Source organism: Cryptomeria japonica, chromosome 3 (genome assembly GCF_030272615.1).
Source record: "Cryptomeria japonica chromosome 3, Sugi_1.0, whole genome shotgun sequence".
Taxonomy (NCBI): Eukaryota; Viridiplantae; Streptophyta; class Pinopsida; order Cupressales; family Cupressaceae; genus Cryptomeria; species Cryptomeria japonica.
In genome coordinates, this window is record NC_081407.1 from 678,938,085 (window position 1) to 678,947,951 (window position 9,867).

Below are 9,867 nucleotides of genomic sequence, written 5' to 3' on the forward strand. Positions count from 1 at the left end.
TCAAGTAGATTAAAGCCTGGTTTGAGAATCGATGAAATCCAAAACTAAGGTTTTTTATTTACTTTGGGTTTTTTCTTTATTCGTGAGATCCTTTTCAAGGATTGGGGATGCTCAATCCCCAATTACTATTATCAAGGATCAGGGATTGAACATCCTCGATAAGGTTTGTCTTTAAGATTGGGGATCATGGATGTTGTCTTTTAGACCCTCAATACTTTCAAAATGGGGATCGAGCATGGTAACATCCTTGATCTCTATCAGTGCCATTGTATAAAGCAATCAAGTATTGAGGGTGATGACTTCCCCAACCCCTGGAGAATCCTAAGAGATCATTGTAAAGCAAGGATAATGGATGCCTTTACCCCCAACCCCTGAATATTACAAAAAGTTAAACTTTTGGTATTGTCTCGATAAGGTGTTTTCACCATTAGTGTAGTTATCTGTTTTAACTAATTTCACTAATAAGACTCCTAATATTACGTTTTGGTACAAATTTGCTAATGTCTGAATCAAGGGTGGTCACAATGACTGTACAAATTTGATTCTTATATTTCTCCAATGAAGTTGCATTCTTCAGACCTAGATGTTATTGATATAGACATCAGACATGTGGATCTAAATGGGTTATTGCAAAGGATGACTAGGCCAAATGGAAGGACCATTCTAGCCACTTCATTAGTTCGATCAAGGTTATTTCAAGCAACAAGGTTCCCAGTAGCCTGATAGTCTCTTGATCAAATAATGACTTATAAATACAACTTTGATGAAAGAAGGGTCTATGGTCCACACGATAACATGATCCTAGATATCTCCCTTGACGTTATTGAAGATATGTTCCATATTCGCAAATATGATTCATATGCACATGTCACAGTAACGCAAGGGGAACAATAATACCAAGAAGAAAGGGACCCCATGTGCTACATCAATGATAATTTAATGGATAAGTCCAAGAAACCAAGCCAGCTTGAGCAGATAAATATCTTTCATCAAGCCTATTTTCACTTAGATGCTAAGGATTATGTCACTCTCCTTAGTAGGGTGGTAGGGCTACCAAATGCAAAAGAATTTTTTCCTTGGATGTTGTTATTTATCAAAACAATCCTTTCTAGGATTGAATATATTGATTGGAAAAGAATGATAAGTCACAATTTTCATGAGCATTTGTAGCGAATTAAGATAGACCCAGAGTTTTATATGAATTCTTATGTAGTATACTTGCAGCTCAGTCCACTTACCCCAATTTGAGAAGAGATTGTTCTCTTGCAAATACTCCTATATATTATCATTACCCTCAACTTCAATTGGATAGGAGCAGGAAGGATTACCGTATAGTCAATGACTTCTTTGTGTTTGCAGCAATCAAGTCAATTGAAGAAGACTTTAGTAAAAGGTTGTCCCATAAATCTAACAAATAAATCTGTCATTTCGAAGCTCCTTCACTCATTATAAGACTTTCACGTACATAAGGGTTGTCGATTGCATCACAACTCCCTATAAACTACCTTGGTTTCCTTGCAATAGAATAATTGTGTTGGAATTGTGCAAACAAATAGCAGATGCTCACAATTTGGTGAAGAGAAAGCATAAGCCATGCTTCTAACTTCCATTTAGTATAGGAGCACATCCATGCTCAGATGTGAAAGTGGCTAATAATTTAGAGGTAGAGTTGCTAGAATTATCTTTGGACCTATTGAGAATTGATCGAGATAAGTTTGATTCAATGAGCACATTTAGTAAGGGTATGGGTTCTCATTTTAAACATGTGTCACGCATTGAAGATCATTAGGCTATTTGTATGGAGGATCATGAAGTCTGAGTCAGGGACTATTGTAGGTTGAGCTTGGATTTGGCAGTTAATGCAACAAATCTATGGGTTTCTGAATAGATTAGAAAGGATAATGATGGGAATGTGTTGCATCCTTTATATGAAAAAAAGAAGACTTTGGTATCCCGATTCATAATTTTGATCTCAACTTAGTAAAAAAAAGGATATTGAACTAAGAGATAAGGATGTATTACATTAGACCAAGAAATGGATGGGTAATCCATACCCCATGCATATGATTCATTCAGTGGAGATTTCATCACAAGGAGAACCAACTATTGCAGCAAAGGCAAACAAAAATCCATGACACTCTTCCTCAAATAAGTATTTGCTTAAACGAAACCCAACAAGTCATGCTAGACCTTATGTGGAGCAACTTCCTTCTAAGGTGCAAAAGCAAATAAAACAAAAGAAGACAAAACAAGCTACACCTTCTCCAACCAATCCTCTCCAATCTGGCAAGAGAAAGGACCAAAGCCTAGTACACCTACTGCCCCCACTCCTTCTTTAGTTCATCAAAGAACAAAATCAAACAATGTAAAGGCTAAACAAAAAGAGAAAGTCATGGTTGTAGTTGTCTACCCCAACTATAATGACAATAATAATACCTCTAATTGAAATCTCAGTCCGAAGTTTGCACATTCATATGGTAGAGTTTACTATTTTCATGGCTGGTGTTCATTTAGTTATCAATCCAGGAACGTAAAACTTGAAACGGGTATGCAATATATATGCACTAAGCTCCTTAAATGATTATTCTGGATTACTGCATTGACTAACATTATGCAGAAAGGAAAGGTAGGAATGGAAATCATAAAAGGCTAAATGAAAGCTTCACAAAACACTGCTGAAATGATTTAATGAAAATAACAGAAATCACACCGTTCTGTCTTGGCTATAGGAACAGTCAACGGATCTATTTCCAGTGGCTGCAGGAACAATCCAGTCATGAACTTCTATTGCAACTAAGTAAAACTAACTTCAATGATCTTAAACACAGGATCACTCACCAAGTGGGCCCCCTTGGATGAGTGATATCAAACTCTCAGCAAAGAACTATTAATAGATCAGAACAACATATTCTTATTCATTTCTTCCTGAAAAATGATTACATATTCTAAAAGAGAAAATTCAGAATGCTTGACAAAACTCTGCTCAATTCCTTTCCATTTTGTCTAACTCTTAGAAAAGAAGGAAGAGCTTATTATAAAGAAAAGATCAACTACAATGGACGACTCAAGTTACGCCCAAAAGAAGAGGTGGATAATTGTCAGATGAAGGAGATAACTGAGAGCTTAAATGCAGGAACCGTGGATCTGAAACCGAACCACAGTCTTTGCACACCAAAGCGATATTTTGTGAATCCAATATGCATCAGAGTTAAACTCCCATGGTGAAGTACAATTGCTCCAATTATGCCATACATTGCGCTAGCTTGAATCTCCTTCAGTTTGACCTCCAGCTATCTGAACGTGATTCTCCAGTCCTTAGGCGCGAAAGAAAATCATCCACCGCAGCATCAATTATTAGCTGCACTAAAACAAAAACAACATACAAGGACATGCATATGTATCTTACTTAATTAATACATTCATTAACTCACATATGAAATTATCCTAAATAATTTGCATATCACAGGGACAAATCATTTGGCTACAGAAATAAATTGGCATGGCTGCAGGAATTAACTGACAAAGTTCAAACATGATTTCTTAAGTTCAGTTTTAAAACATGGATTACATATAGTCAATTCACAATACCTTACTATCACAATGCAACCCAAAAGATACCAAAAACCTAAGAGTCCTGATAAAAAAACATGTCAATACATCGACTTATCAGTAGCATCCTAAATTGTTATCCCCTACAATTTCATCCTCATTTGGGCCCTCACCTCGGTGTTTGTGTCCCAAGGCCTAATCAGAGCCCTAATTCTACTCACACCATGCAATAAACTTGGACACCTAAAACTAATTAAATTAATATTTAATTAATTTAAGCCTGTCAACATAATTAACCAGTTTAATTGTGTTAATTCCCTTCTTCTTAAGGTTAATTAAATCAGATTTAATCAATCTTATCACTATAGTCCAATAATTAATTTATTAATAAATTAATTATTTCCCCATTCTTCTAAAGTCACCTCAACCATTATTTCTTCTAAAACCCACTTAGTTAATTAATTTTAATTAACCTAACCAAAGTGATTCATACAAATCACTTTCCCCAACCTCCACTTATCCTAAATAATTCTTCTAGAAACCCTCATAAGCATGCTTATCATTATTTGTCCATTTTACATTCCTCCACTCATGTCACATCAACCTTGAGCCTTTCAAATAAATTCAAATTTCTTTGAATCCCCCCATGCATCCTTTATTTTTGGAATTTTTAATTCCTCTCCCCTTTCCCCAAGGAATTTTATATTCCTCTTTATTCTCCCATGTCATCCTTGATCCATGTCTTCCATTCCAAATCAATCTCAACCCTTCTTCCTAAAATCAATTTTGGCCCTCCATTGGCTTCCTCCAATCTATAAATTGGGGTCTTCTCCCCTTCATTTTTCATCTCCAATCAAGTAATCTCATGTTGTTAACACGGCTCTAGAAATCCATCATAAAGCATCATCGTTATAGGCAAGAATCCATAACATCCATATCCTTATCATGTCCTCATGATCCTTCATCAAATCCAAATCTATTCCATCTAATCCAAATCCAAATCTTATCAAATCATCCATCAATCTTGTTGTACATATGGAGAGCATTCCACATCCCTCAAGAAGAGAATATCCAATCAAGTGGAGCAATAGGGCACCTCTACTTTATCATTTTCTCAATTGGAGGAACAAGGGAGATCTTCTCTTGCAAGGTATAAGTTAGTTAGTTTATTGTTCTCTTTTGGTTTTATATGCTTATTGGTGTTTAAACTAACCATCCAACCTTGCTTGAGGTTTTCCCTTGGTTCAAAAATATTTTTTATCTCAAAATGCAGATCTTTTCCCCCAACATTATGTCCTTGATTGGCTAGGACCAAAGCACTAGCACCCTGGTCCTTAGGGACTAGAACACCCCTCGTTGTGGTCCTCCCACCTCCCAATCAAGGCCCATTTGTGATATATGTAAAAAAAGGTGATAAAAGGCAAAAGGTCTAGCAAGGTGTGTTATGTTAGATGACTCATCTTGAAAAAGAAAGAAAGATTATGAAACAAAACCCATTGTTTGTTAGACAATCTACTACAAAATGGGTGACGTAGTGACACTAGACAAGGATAACAAAATAAAGCATTTTGTTTGTAAAGAAATCCTACTACAAAATGGATGTTGTAGTGACACGAAGACAAGGGTCCATAAATTTAAGTGGGATAACCTAACAAATCCTACTATCCACAAATTAAACAAGGATAACCTAACAAAGCAAGTTGTTTGTAAGGAAATCAGCTAATTGAACAAGGATAACAAAAAAATGTTAGTAAGGAAATCCACAAATTGAACAAGGATAACAAAAAAAGTCCATTATTTGGAAAAAAAATGCAAATTGAACAAGGATAACCAAACAAAGCCCATAGTTTGTAAGGAAATCCGCAAATGCAACTGCAAAATGGGAGTTGTAGTAACACCTACACAAGCAACAAGGAGGCCATGCATATTAGTCTCTATTTTTGTTGACATAAATAAGTTTCTCCCTATGTTTTAATGGTTAATAACTCTTACAAGAATGAGGTCTACTCGACCTGGGTGTCAAACGTAAAGAATCACTTTTGTATTACAAAAACGTTTGTAATACAAAATACTCACTTTGTAGCCTTTATTGTTAAAACAACTTTTCTTTCAAGTGATATTGTTAAAAAATACAAATTGAACAAGGATAACTGTTAGAACATAATATTATTAGGGGTCAAACTTTGATAATATATAATGTTTTATCATAATGCTTGAAAAGCATTCAACATTTCTTGTGAATAATTTTATGAGTAATGGTTTTCCCCGTGTAAATTCACGTGTTATTCATTGTTTTTCTAATATTTCTATAGTTTACATTCTTAAAATCATTTAATTTAATTATTTCATTACCATAGTTTAAATATTTTACATGTTCAAACATGGTGTCAGAGCCAATTTAAACGGTGATAATTTTTTTTAAAGAATAATCTAATATTTGATCATTGTGCAAGAAAAGAGATAAATGATAATTTAACATTGATGAACATTATAGGAAAAAGATATAAAGGAGAATTTAACGTTTGATAATTGTTGCAGGAAAAGATATGATGATTACTATTAAAATTTAATTAACTAGTTAATTATTTCTATTTATTTATTTTAGAATTCTTTTTATGTGACTTAAATAAAAAAAATTAAAAATAAATATATAACCAAAAAATTAGATTCAAGCTATTTTGTAAGGTTATTAAAACTATAGAAGTTAATAGTTTGGAGATCAGAAATAACACAAACATAGAATATGATTTACTCATTGTAAAATTAAATATAATTTTTCATCTCTTTTACTTTAGATTTTCACTATAAAGTTAAAGATTTTTTTTACTACAAAATTAAATTTTTTATTTTGCTTATTCTCTATTCACCATGAAGTTAAAAACCTTCCTTTTACTTAGAGAAATTTATTTCTTCTCTTATTAAAAAGGTTAAAAATTACATATATAATATTAAAATTGTTATTTTTTAAAAATTATTTTCATATTTACTTTATTCATTTATCTCATAAATATTTCTAATATCAGACAATTATCACAAAAAGAAAGAAGGGGTGATTTTTTTAAAAATAAGGCACTAATATATTTTTTTATCAAAACTTCTCCTAGGTTATTTTATTATAAATTATTCAAATGGGCTCACATATCTTCACAATTGATAAAGCTCACATGTTGTGTGGAGATAATTACTCTGTATGGAGATTCGAATAAAAGCAGAATTCATGGTCAGGAAGCTATGGGACATTGTGGACGGTAAGGAAAAACAACCTACAGGTAGAAATATTAACCCTGATCTTCTAAGTTCCTTTAATAATAGATCACAAGAAGCATTGTCAATTTTATTAAGAAGTGTAGGAGATGATTTTTTATTACACATTGGGAACATAGAATCAACTTCTGAAGCTTGGAAATTATTAGAATCCATGCATGAAGGATCTAGGCTTTCAAAAATAATAAAATTAATTTTAGGATTATTTACAACTCCCATTAAAGGGGATGAAAAAGTAATAAACTATCTTGCCAAGGTAAAAAATATTAAATCTCAATTGGATGGATGCAAATGTGATCTAATAAAAGATAAACTTTTGTACTTAATGATACAAATCAACATCCATGAAAGATTTAGAAATATTCGATGTAGAACCTTGTAATGAAAATATATATTTAGGAGATAATTCAATAATTAAAGTTGAAGGAATGGGTAAATTTAAAAATTTTAATTATACCATTGGACATGCATTATTTGTTCCAAATTTAAGAAAAAATTTGCTATCTTGTTCTCAACTTACCCAAGATAATTTTAAAATTTCTCTTACAAAAGATAAATGGTACATTAAAGATCAAAATAAAACCATTGTTGCAGGAGGCATTCAAAAAGATGGATTTTTTATTTTTTATTTTTAATAATACTTCAAAATAAAATTGCTTATCTACACAAATAAAAAATGAAACACAACTATGGCATGAAAGATTAGGACATCTTAATATTAGGAGCTTAAATGAAATGTCTCGTCATAACCTTGTAATTGGATTACCAAAAATTGAAAATAAATTAGAAGCTTGTAAAGGTTGCCTCTTAGGTAAACAACATATACAACCCTTTAACAAGAATCAAAATCGAAAGCAATATGAAACCCTAGAATTACTTCATAGTGATCTAATGGGGTCGAGTTCAAGTTCATTCTCTTAAGGGATCCCTCTATGCCCTTACATTTATCGATGATTGTTCTAGAATGATTTGGGTATATTACCTTAAAAATAAAGATGAATTTCTCTCTAAATTTAAAGAATTTAAAACTCTAGTTGAAAATCAATCTAATTACAAAATTAAAATTCTTAGAGCTGATAATGGAACGAAATACATTAATAGAGACTTTGACAATTTTTGTGCAATATGTGGGATACAAAGACAACTAACATGTCCTTATTCTCCCCAACAAAATGGCATTGCTGAAAGAAAAAATTAAACCATCTTAGAAATGGTTAGATCTATGACACACTCTTCTAATACACCAAAATTTCTTTAGGCTGAAGCTATGAATACATCTATATATATTTTAAATAGAGTTCCTACCAAATCTTTACATCTTTCAAATTCCTTGGAAAAATGGTCAAATGAAAAACCTAATATCTCACGTCTTAAAATATTTGGGAGTCCTGCATATGTTCACATCCCTACACAAAAGAGATAAAAACTTGACTCCACACCTACTCAATGTATATTTGTTGGGTATGGGATAAACACAAAAGGAGTTAGACTTTATGGTCCCTCAAAGAGAGATATTATTCTAAGTTGAAATGTTCACATCTTAGAATCCCCCTTACGTAGCTCAATTAACAATATTGTTGAAACATCAAATTATGAAGAAAATAATGAATCAACCTTTAATGATAATCTTGTACAACCTTCTAGAAAACCTAAGTGGGTTCAATCCTTAATCCAATATTCAAATGTAGAACCTTCTCTTCCTAAAATGACTAGAAGTCAACACATGTATTTTACCTTAATGACACTATATGAAATTGAACCCCAAAAATTTGAAGAAGCCAATGAAAATCAAAATTGGAAAAATGTCATGCACATAGAATATGATGCTCTCATTAAAAATAAAACATGGGAACTTGTTCCACTACCCCATAATCATAATATTATTAATTATCGTTGGATTTATAAAATAAAATATGATCCTCAAGGAAATATTGATAAATATAAAGCAAGATTAGTGGCCAAAGGTTTTTCTCAACGACAGGGCATAGATTATGACGAAACATTTGCACCAGTAGCCAAAATGGGGACTATTTGTTTACTTCTTGCACTAGTTGCTCAAAATGGATGGGAAATTCACCAAATGGATGTTAAGAATGCATTCTTGAATGGAGATTTACGAGAAGAAATATATATCCTCAAGGATTTGTACAAAAAAATAAAGAGAGCTATGTATGTAAACTCAAAAGATCTCTTTACTCAAAAAAGCTCCTCGAGCATGGTATTCTAAATTAAGAAACTTCTTTCAAAACTTAGGTTTCTCTAGTTGCAAATCTGACAATGATTTATTTTTTAAATTTGAAAATGATCATATAGTTATTATTGTAGTATATGTAGATGACTTACTCATCACAAGTAGTCTCATCATTAATACTAAAATATAAACAAAAACTAAGTCTTACCTTTGAAATGACTGATTTAGGAGTCCTTCATCATTTTTTAGGAATGTCCATTTTTCAAGATCATCATTCGATCATTATATCTCAAGAAAAATATGCCCAAAATTTAATTTCAAAGTTTAATATGTCTGATTGCAAACCATCTATTGCTCCTATTGAAACTAGTATCAAACTTGAAGCTCATCCTCCTTGTGAAAAGTTTGACTCCACTCTTTATCGACAATTAATTGGGAGCCTAATTTATTTAACTATCTCTCGCCCTGATATTTCCTATGCAGTTGGTGTTGCATCTTGATTTATAGAAGAACCTTATGTTTAACATTGGAAAATGGCAAAATGTATTTTAAGATATATCAAAGGAACCATTAACTTTGGTCTTTATTATTCTCATACTAAAAATGCACATATATATGGATATTGTAATTCTGATTTTGCAAGGGATTCCATAGATCGAAAATCCACTTCTGGATATGTGTTTAAACTTGGAACAGGTGCAATCACATGGAGTTCTAAAAAACAATCAACTGTAGCACTATCATCTACAAAAGCTGAATATCGAAGTGCCTCTAAAGTAGCTAAAGAAGTTATTTGGTTAAACCAACTTCTAAGAGAAATTAAAATGGAATCCAGTCCTAGCACCACACTCTTATGTCATAAT